Consider the following 10146-nt stretch of genomic DNA (forward strand, 5'->3'; position numbering starts at 1 on the left):
CCCCCCTTTCAAAAAACAAACAAACAAACAAAAAATCGTAATCTGCTAATATTGTATTGAATATGGCAATTTATCATATTCATTAATTAAACACATAAACACCCTGACACTTTAACTATAAAATATACATGCTCCAAGTCAGGAACCGTTACATTAGTGCATTTCACAATTATTTTATGTTTTTTAGCCAAAAAAAGGTCCAAAATTTGTTCAGGTTATCGAAATCTGGATTGAGAAGTTTGGATTCCAGACCACATACATTTAGTCGTGGTTCATTAAGAAACGTGTCTGAGTGTCTGTCCTACAAGGGTCCGTTGCGTGGCAGGGACCGGTGCCCCTGTCCTGTGGGACATGCTGGGTCCTGGGGAGGATGCTGTCCAGAATACACTAAAGGACCTGAGTATACGCCGGCCGAGCCACGCCCGGGGCCCTCGGGGGGGGGGGGGGGGGGGGGCGAGCCCTCACACGGGTGCTAGGGGAGCCGTACGAGATGTATCACTCCCGCGTTCCGACGGAGGACCTCATTCATGTCCACGTTCTGGTTGGGGGCCTTGACTACGTTCCTGGGGACCAGCTCCTCCGTTCCAGCTGGGGAGACCCACGTTTCCGTTCCATAGAACGGTATCGCGTTGATATTGCCGGAGGTCATCGTACGGACGGCCGTCCACGTAGAGGGTGTCGTATGCAGTTTTGACGTTCACGTGACGACGTTTGAGTTCCTTCATTTTCGGGTACAGAGCGTAGCGTCTATCACTTATTTCGGGTTGGTATTGTTGGGATATTGAGAACTCCGGTTTATTCCGTAGTTTGACGGGCATTACTTTAGGACGCGGTCGAGGTCCTCGTATCTAGCAAACTTTCCAATATTGCTTCGTGGCTTCCCATCCCGTCGTGCCCGCAGTCGGTGAACATTTTTCAGCATCGGACATCTCCATCTCCTCCAACAGGAATTACTTAACATTTGTTCGGTTTTCTCTTCATGTACAGGCCCAGTAGTTTCAATCCCGGTAAAAATCAAATTATATTTCATAGAATGTGTTTGTAATTTATGGAAACTTTCATGTAGATCGTGATTCTCCCTCGTCAGGTCTAAATATCTCCATTCGAGACATTGGAGTCTCTGTTCCATATCAAAGTGATGTTCTTCCTGTTTGTTAATAATGTCGGAATGTTCCCGAGCCGTGTGCTGTATATTGGTGGTCTCTTGTTTCAGATTTTCGTTTAGTTGTTCAAACACGTCAAATTTCCTTTTATCTCGTCAAGCATGTCGAGTTTTTGTAATTTACATGTAAGTACATTGTCAACTTGTGCAATTTTGCTATTCATAATTTGAATGTTGGCAATGAGCATCTGCATGGTGATATGGCTGGTGGCCGAGAAAGGCGCCGACGGATGTGAGGGTGCCGGGTGGGGGTGGGGGTGGTGAAGCATACCCCGGGTATGCTGATGACGGCTGATTGCGATTGTTAGTTGTTTAGGGAAGTTGTTCACTAGTATATCAAATGAAAGACTACAGAAATACTCATAGGATGTCAGCTTGATATGTGAAAATCAGACAGGGTTTCGTAAAAAGTATTCAACTATTGATTACATTTTTGTATTTTACTCTTTGATAAATTTGACACAGATCATGAAACGTAAATTATATTGTGTATTTTTTTTACTTTGAAAAAACCTTCGATAAAGTATGGCGCAATGGCTTGTGGAACAGGATGTTAATGAGGGGAATTAATGGGAAAATGTTAACAATTAGTTTTAACATGTAATAAATCTTTTAATGGTGAATGGTCTGATTATTTTCCATGTGAAAATGGTTTGAGACAAGGAGAAAACCTATCTCCCTTTTTATTTAGTCTGTACTTGAACGATTTCGAAGAGTTTATGGTCCAAAATAACGTTCAGGGTTTGACAAACCTTGGTACTAAATTAGAAAATGATTAACATGTTTACATAAAGCTTTTTATTTTACTTTATGCTGATGATACACTACTTTTCTCAGACTGTCCAGTTGACTTGCAACTACAACTAAATGTATTCAGTGAATACTGTAAACAGTAAACAGTGGAAATTAAACGTTAATATAGAGAGAGAAAAAATGTAGAGTATTTAGTAAAGGACGTAAAAACAATAGAAATGTATATTTATTTAATAATGAGGTGATAGAGTTAGTGGACAATTTTACCTATTTGGGTACGGCATTTAGTCGTACTGGTTCATTCAATGAAACGAAAAAATACAATATTAAAAAGGCTACTATAGCAATGTATGACGTAATAAAGAAAGGTAGACTACATAACGTATCAGTTCATTGTATATATGATTTATTTGACAAGATTGTAAAACCTTAAGGTAATTGAACGTATACATTTAAAGTTTTGTAAATTATTACTAGGGTTGAAAAGTAGCACCCCTAATTATATGGTATATGGAGAACTAGGTACTAGCCCACTTGAAATAACAGTAAAAACAAGAATAATAACATATTGGTCACAATTGACTCATTCTAAAGAAAATAAAATTAATATTATATTGTAAAACTTCATTGCCATCACCATAATGTTGATGATAAATCGGTTCCATATATAAGCTTTATTAAACGTATTTTAAATGAATGTGGTATGAGTTACTTATGGAATGTCCAATATACTTCAGGATGTAATACCACATGGCTAAAGCATGTTATTAAACAAAGATTGTACGACCAGTATTTACAGAAATGGCAGAGTGATGTACACACTTCATCAAAAGCTACATGTTATAGGATTTTTAAAATAATTGACATTTTGAAAATTACTTAGATATTTTAAGTGATACAGATAGTTACATTTTGTAAAATTAAGACCAATCACAAATGTATTGTTGAAACCGGCAGATGGCATAATATAGAGTATAATGAAAGAAAATGTCCACACTGTAACAGTCAGCAAATTGGTGACGAATTCCATTACTTGCTGGAGTGTCCGTCACTATCTGGGTATATAACTTTATATATAGATAAATATTTTTGGACGAAACCAAATGTAATTAAGTTCTATGAATTAATGAATACTACTAATATAAAAACACTGAAGACACTTTGTACTTTTATCTGAATAATTAATAATAATATATGACCTCTTCGATACAAATGTGCATTTATTATGAAACAGTACTGTGTACGACCGACTACCAACACTACAATTTCTATATATTATATTGTAAATATGTTTCTCTATACATTGTATTGTGAAAGAGAATAAAGTTGAAATGAATTGATGTGAGAACGGCTGATGTACGTGCGCACCGAGTTGACTGGTGGGCGTACTGCTACATGTATGTACAGGTAAAGCACCTGTGAACGGGAGTTGATAAACCGGGTGGTTGACCGTACGGGAGTACGTGTGGAGTAGATCGATTGTCAATAGGCCCATTCTGATACATGCTATCAGAAATGTTCGATATATCCCCGAATTGTTGCCCGAATATATATACATGTGCTTCTGCCAGTATTTCTGATGTTTGTAGAACGCTATGTGGCAATGCGTCGGTCGTATAGGTACCTACAGCACAGGTTTTAGGGGGAGGGGCAGCCCGGTGTCCGAATTTCTACCTTTACGTTTTCTACCCATATACATATATATATGTTTTACATAGAGTTCATTTCGGGTCCACTGCGTTACAGGTACCACAGGAATACACATTTGCTAAAATATGTGACAAATTATGATTAAAATAGCTTAGAAATCAACAAAATTTTCATATTCACCGGAGCGTCGAAAGGAGCAGCTACCTGTCCGTCCTGTCATGCGCACTTCTCTTGTACAATGTGTTTTTACATTCTGCTGACATTCAGTGTGGACAAAACTACATTTGGGCTGAATATCCCTTTTTATTCCCATTTTTAAATGCATTCTATTACTTTTGATATATATATAATCTGGGGGTAAGTTCCATTTGGCGATTACCTGACACACACACACACACACACACACACACACACACACACCCTGGATCCGCCCCTGCTGATAGTTTTTCGAGTTGCAGAGTTGAAATTACCAGAGTTTTTTATTACGAAGATTCAGAAGAGCTTTGGCCGGGACCGGTGAAATACTTCGAGTTAAACGGGGTCTCCGAGTTATACCAGTTCGAGATAACGAGGTTCGACTGTAATTGAAAGTATTAATTTAACGGCTCAACGTATTAACTATATATTCTAAAATGAAAACAAAAAATATTACAATTATATATATATATATAAAGCATAAACACTTTGCTTCTTTAATATACACAAACGTGGGCCTCACGTGTACATCTGTGATACAAACGTTGTAACACCATAGGAGATACCTACCAAATTATATTTTGTTTTTTAGTGACTGGATTGAATCAGTCCGCTTTGAATACTAATGATGAACGCAAGTTATTTTAGATTCAAAATTTATAAAAAGCAAAATCAGTACTTTTTCGGCAAATATTAGCTGCAGTTTAAATTAATAGAAAAATCAGTGATATATAGGCGATTTTAAGCCACAGTAAAACATTTGCCTTTTATAAATGAAGGTGAAGGTATCCTATCAACGAATAATATTTTAAAACAATACATCTATATTAACTGCATGTTAAAGGCAATCTTAAAACTTGGTAAAAACATGGATGTTATTAGTAAAGGGTGAATATTTGACTGGACCAATGTTTACAAGATATACAGTTTGTATATTTAAGCATTGAACTGTTTTTGTATGGTATTTATGATCTATTTGAATGGCAAAGCTGTGTCATTCAAATAGATCATAAATACCATTAAAAAAACGGTTCAATACTTATATTTACGTTTTCTCTGCCTCTTATGTTCTTTTTTAACATATAATTTATATCTAAAATTAAAAATGCCCGCCTTATCGACAGTCCACACAATTTCGTTCAATAGTTTGAACAGCGTATTGTCAAACAAAGTAGTTCATTGAAATTTTAACAAACACTTCAATTTTATTCCACAATGCAGAATCAATACAATTGCGTATGGTATATATATACATGTAGGTTGATTTAAGTTTATCAATAGAACTCTGAGCTGAAAAAAAGATTTGAAATTGTTTCGATTTTTCCCCAGAACACATTTCGCGCATGGACAAATACAGTGAACACCGTAAATCCGACCTTGCCCTCCACGAGAGAGTTATTTTTGGAAGTTAATTCGAACTTTTCTCTTTGCTCACTTTTTTGAAGAATCCAGGCGTGAATTTATTTGTTGATTGTATAGGAACCTGACAACAGTCGGTATATTCTATAACAGCCTCGTTATTTGACATGTCGTCAGAAACTGAGGAACTGTTGATGCGAGACGCGTGAAACTGATAGCGTTTGAAGTGAGTGATCTTGCGACGGAGCACAGGTTCGTACCAAATGTCTGAAATGTTTATGTGTGCTGTGACTCATATCAGTAGGTCTGAAAAATGGGTGTCAGTAGGTCTATAAAATATGTGTATTTCAGACATTTGTAACGAACCCCTGTTGATCAGTGGAGTGTAACGGACGATGTTTCTGATAAATTGCATGAGCGTTAAAATTGTTTCCATTGCCGGCATTGGAGATTTCAACCGATGTGCATTTTGTACGATATTGCAGACCTTGGTCTTGTTTTCGTTGTAATAAAAGTGGTTTTTTTTTTTATTTTATTTTTTATTTTGCACATAAATTTACAATGACATTGTCAAAGCTCACAATGCCCAGCGATATTTCAACAGCCGTCATATTTATTAATATTAGATATTGTAGTTCCGGTGAGTGTTGTATCAATACGCTAAGAATTGTGCCTCGTGATGCATGGTAATTAAAGTCCTATCAACGACACAGCTTTCAAAGAGGCTATATAGTCACAATGCCATGCAAATGTAAATATATAATTATAAACCGTGGTATGAATATGACATAACGTACCTTAATATCCCTAGTGTTGGTTTGTAGACATAACGTACCGTAATGTCACTAGTGTTGGTTTGTATACATAACGTACCTTAATATCCCTAGTGTTTGTTTGAAGACATAACGTACCTTCATGTTCCTAGTGTTGGTTTGTAGACATAACGTACCTTAATTGCCATGCAAATGTAAATATATAATTATAAACCGTCGTATGAATATGACATAACGTACCTTAATCTCCCTAGTGTTGGTTTGTAGACATAGCGTACCTTAATATCCCTAGCGTTGGTTAGTAGACATAACGTACCTTAATGTCCATAGTGTTGGTTTGTAGACATAACGTACTTTAATATCCCTAGTGTTGGTTTGTAGACAAAACGTACCGTAATGTCACTAGTGTTGGTTTGTAGACATAACGTGCCTTAATGTCCCTAGTGTTGGTTTGTAGACCTAACGTACCTTAATGTCCCTAGTGTGGGTTTGTAGACATAGCGTACCTTAATGTCACTAGCGTTGGTTTGTAGACATAACGTACCTAGTGTTGGTTTGTAGACATAACTTACCTTAATGTCCCTAGTGTTGGTTGGTAGACATAACGTACCTTAATGTCCCCAGTGTTGGTTTGTAGACATAACGTAACTTAATGTCCCTAGTGTTGGTTTGTAGACGTAACGTACCTTAATATCCCTAGCGTTGGTTTGTAGACATAACGTACCTTCATGTTCCTAGTGTTGGTTTGTAGACATAAAGTGCCTTAATGTCCCTAGTGTTGGTTTGTAGAAATAACGTACCTTAATATCCCTAGTGTTGATTTGTAGACATAACGTACCGTAATGTCCCTAGCGTTGGTTTGTAGACATAACGTACCTTCATGTTCCTAGTGTAGGTTTGTAGACATAACGTTCCTTAATTACCCTAGTGTTGGTTTGTAGACATAGCGTACCTTAATGTCACTAGCGTTGGTTTGTAGACATAACGTGCCTTAATGTCCCTAGTGTTGGTTTGTAGTCATAACGTACCTTAATGTCCCTAGTGTGGGTTTGTAGACATAGCGTACCTTAATGTCACTAGTGTTGGTTTGTAGACATAACGAACCTTAATATCCCGAGCGTTGGTTTGTAGACATAACGGACCTTAATGTCCCTAGGGTTGGTTTGTAGACATAACGTACCTTAATGTCTCTAGTGTTGGTTTGTAGACATAACGAACCTTAATATCCCGAGCGTTGGTTTGTAGACATAACGGACCTTAATGTCCCTAGGGTTGGTTTGTAGACATAACGTACCTTAATGTCCCCAGTGTTGGTTTGTAGACATAACGTAACTTAATGTCCCTAGTGTTGGTTTGTAGAAATAACGTACCTTAATGTCCCTAGTGTTGGATTGTAGACATAACGTACCTTAATGTGCCTAGTGTTGGTTTGTAGACATAACGTCCCTTAATATCCCTAGTGTTGGTTTGAAGACATAACGTACCTTAATGTCCCTAGTGCTGGTTTGTAGACATAACGTACCTTAATGTCCCCAGTGTTGGTTTGTAGACATAACGTAACTTAATGTCCCTAGTGTTGGTTTGTAGAAATAACGTACCTTAATATCCCTAGTGTTGGTTTGGAGACATAACGTACCTTAATGTCCCTGGTGTTGGTTTGTAGACATAACGTACTAAACCGTGGTATGAATATGACATAACGTGCCTTAATATCCCTAGTGTTGGTTTGGAGACATAACGTACCTTAATATCCCTAGTGTTTGTTTGAAGACATAACGTACCTTCATGTTCCTAGTGTTGGTTTGTAGACATAACGTTCCTTAATTACCCTAGTGTTGGTTTGTAGACATAGCGTACCTTAATGTCACTAGCGTTGGTTTGTAGACATAACGTGCCTTAATGTCCCTAGTGTTGGTTTGTAGAAATAACGTACCTTAATATCCCTAGTGTTGGTTGGTAGACATAACGTACCTTAATGTCCCCAGTGTTGGTTTGTAGACATAACGTAACTTAATGTCCCTAGTGTTGGTTTGTAGAAATAACGTACCTTAATGTCCATAGTGTTGGTTTGTAGACATAACGTGCCTTAATGTCCCTAGTGTTGGTTTGTAGAAATAACGTACCTTAATATCCCTAGTGTTGGCTTGTAGACATAACGTACCTTAATGTCCCCAGTGTTGGTTTGTAGACATAACGTACTAAACCGTGGTATGAATATGACATAACGTACCTTAATATCCCTAGCGTTGGTTTGTAGACATGTTTATGTCGATTGCTCGGCGTTGATGAAGACTCCTCGACACTGCAGGATATACAGGTGATTTTCTACATAACATGTGATATGACAGGCACCCCTTAATGTACCTACATAACTTGTTCCACGAACCATCGGTATTAGATTATAGACAAGTGTATTGAGTAGGGTTCCTTCTGAGAGCTATTCCATTCTAAATACCCGCACACAGAAACACAGTTTATAAGGGGGTTGTCCTGTGCAGTTTTGCATGTCAGGGTAGTTCAAACATTAGATACCAGTACATAAAAACTAATCCGTGTAATGTTGTGTCCCATGCAGTTTGCATGTCAGAGCCAACTTCCTTGTTCAGAGACAATGCCGAGGTACGCTGGTTAGGTATATAATGACACACAGATACCTCGATATTACCTCGCCGTTTCAACTCGTGACACAAACACAAAGTCGTAACTACTATCTTGATTTAGGCTTGTGTCTCAATAGCATGACCGATATAGCAGTGACGACGCTGTCGTTATTCCATGTAAACTTTAAAATTGTGTAATAAAGACAAAGCCGGACGGGATTCTACTGATAGCACTTACACAAGGATATAAAGTTTGTATACCGCGTTCATAATTCAGATGTGAATTCCACGTGCTTCATTTTTCGAAATATTTCAATGAATTAAGCAATTCCGTCTTTGCATATTGCAGAGTTATCTTCTCTTGATAACAGGTATTGATTGTTACGTCACTTGTTTAAGAGAGTAACGTCATCAGTTTTTGAGAAAACGACGTGATTTTCTTACACAAACCAATGACGTAACAATCAATACCTGCTCCCAAGAGAAGATAACTCTGCAATACGCAAAGACGGAATACACATTCCGTTTAATGGCCCTCGTCAGAACTACAATATGCCGGAAACTGTACTTATTTTTATGATTTAGTAATTTCCACGCTCTGGTTTTGGCTTTATTTCGTTCATTCACTTTTGTTTGAAAATCTATTTATATTTACCAGACAGCGTGTGTTTTACGACTGCTCCCATGGCGGTGTCGTCAATTGAGCAGAAATAGCTTGACTCTCCGAATCGTATGTGTTTCGTTAAAGGTCTCCGTGTAAATATTTCCTTTGTTAAGTCAAGGTTTTCTTTTATCTAGGAAACGGCCGTACCAATGAAAACCCGGGATTTTTGTTTTTGACTAGAATATGTTTTAGTGCAAACTGTCAAAAAAAACCATTCCTTTGTTAATAGCTTGTCTTAGTTTGCTTTGAATCCTTATTACAGCTTTGCTTCTAAATTCTTGTGTTTTGTAGTAGAAGTGAGAGGGTATCTCTTGTATAGAGTTAACGCAGAAGCATTGTATGTAAATCTAAATTTAGTTATATTGCGTTTAGTAATGTTACGTTAAGATGTTTTAAGATTTAAAACCATTTAATTGTAAATGATTGCTTTATTTTATTTTATTTTTAAATTGTATGTACTTTACAACAATTATGAACAACCTTTTTCTAACTTACCATAACCACTCTTGTTGACCAAGGTGGAAACCAGGTGAACCCGGAGAAACCTAAGCGGTGGAGTTGTTGACCTTTTCAAGTCTGTTCGGGGAATCGGGGAATTGATTACGCTATCCGACCACCCGGACTACGGATTACGTAACAGTCATACGATTGTACTTTAACCCCTGAGCAATATCAATTGCCGATCTGATCATATCAGCAGTACTCGCCTTTCCCTTTAAAATCCGTTTTTATGTCATTGTTCCAAAATAATGGCACCGCATTATTTGATACCAGTTTTGAAGATTGCGTAGATACTATCTTATGATTGTTTTATATCATGCCAATGGATCTGCGTTCTGCAGACAAATCAACATTTTATCTTTTTAAAGACTAGCATCGATTTTGATTCTTGTGCAGTGTGAACCCAATGTATCAATGTTGTAAGTATAAAGGATGGGGCCCTCTTGTTAGTAGAATATAGCGGGGCCATTAGAGGGAGATTAAACAAAT

General features: G+C 37.4%; 1 protein-coding gene across 1 annotated transcript in view; it reads right to left on the minus strand.

The window, feature by feature from the left end:
* LOC110459296 overlaps nt 1-6185 on the minus strand; it is a 19137-nt gene extending 12952 nt beyond the window's left edge. The window contains exon 1 of the mRNA XM_021511479.1: nt 6171-6185. The gene's annotated coding sequence lies outside the window, so the exon portion shown is untranslated. The remainder of the gene's footprint in view (nt 1-6170) is intronic.
* Nucleotides 6186-10146: the final 3961 nt, after the last annotated feature.

Source organism: Mizuhopecten yessoensis, unplaced genomic scaffold (genome assembly GCF_002113885.1).
Source record: "Mizuhopecten yessoensis strain PY_sf001 unplaced genomic scaffold, ASM211388v2 scaffold10007, whole genome shotgun sequence".
Taxonomy (NCBI): Eukaryota; Metazoa; Mollusca; class Bivalvia; order Pectinida; family Pectinidae; genus Mizuhopecten; species Mizuhopecten yessoensis.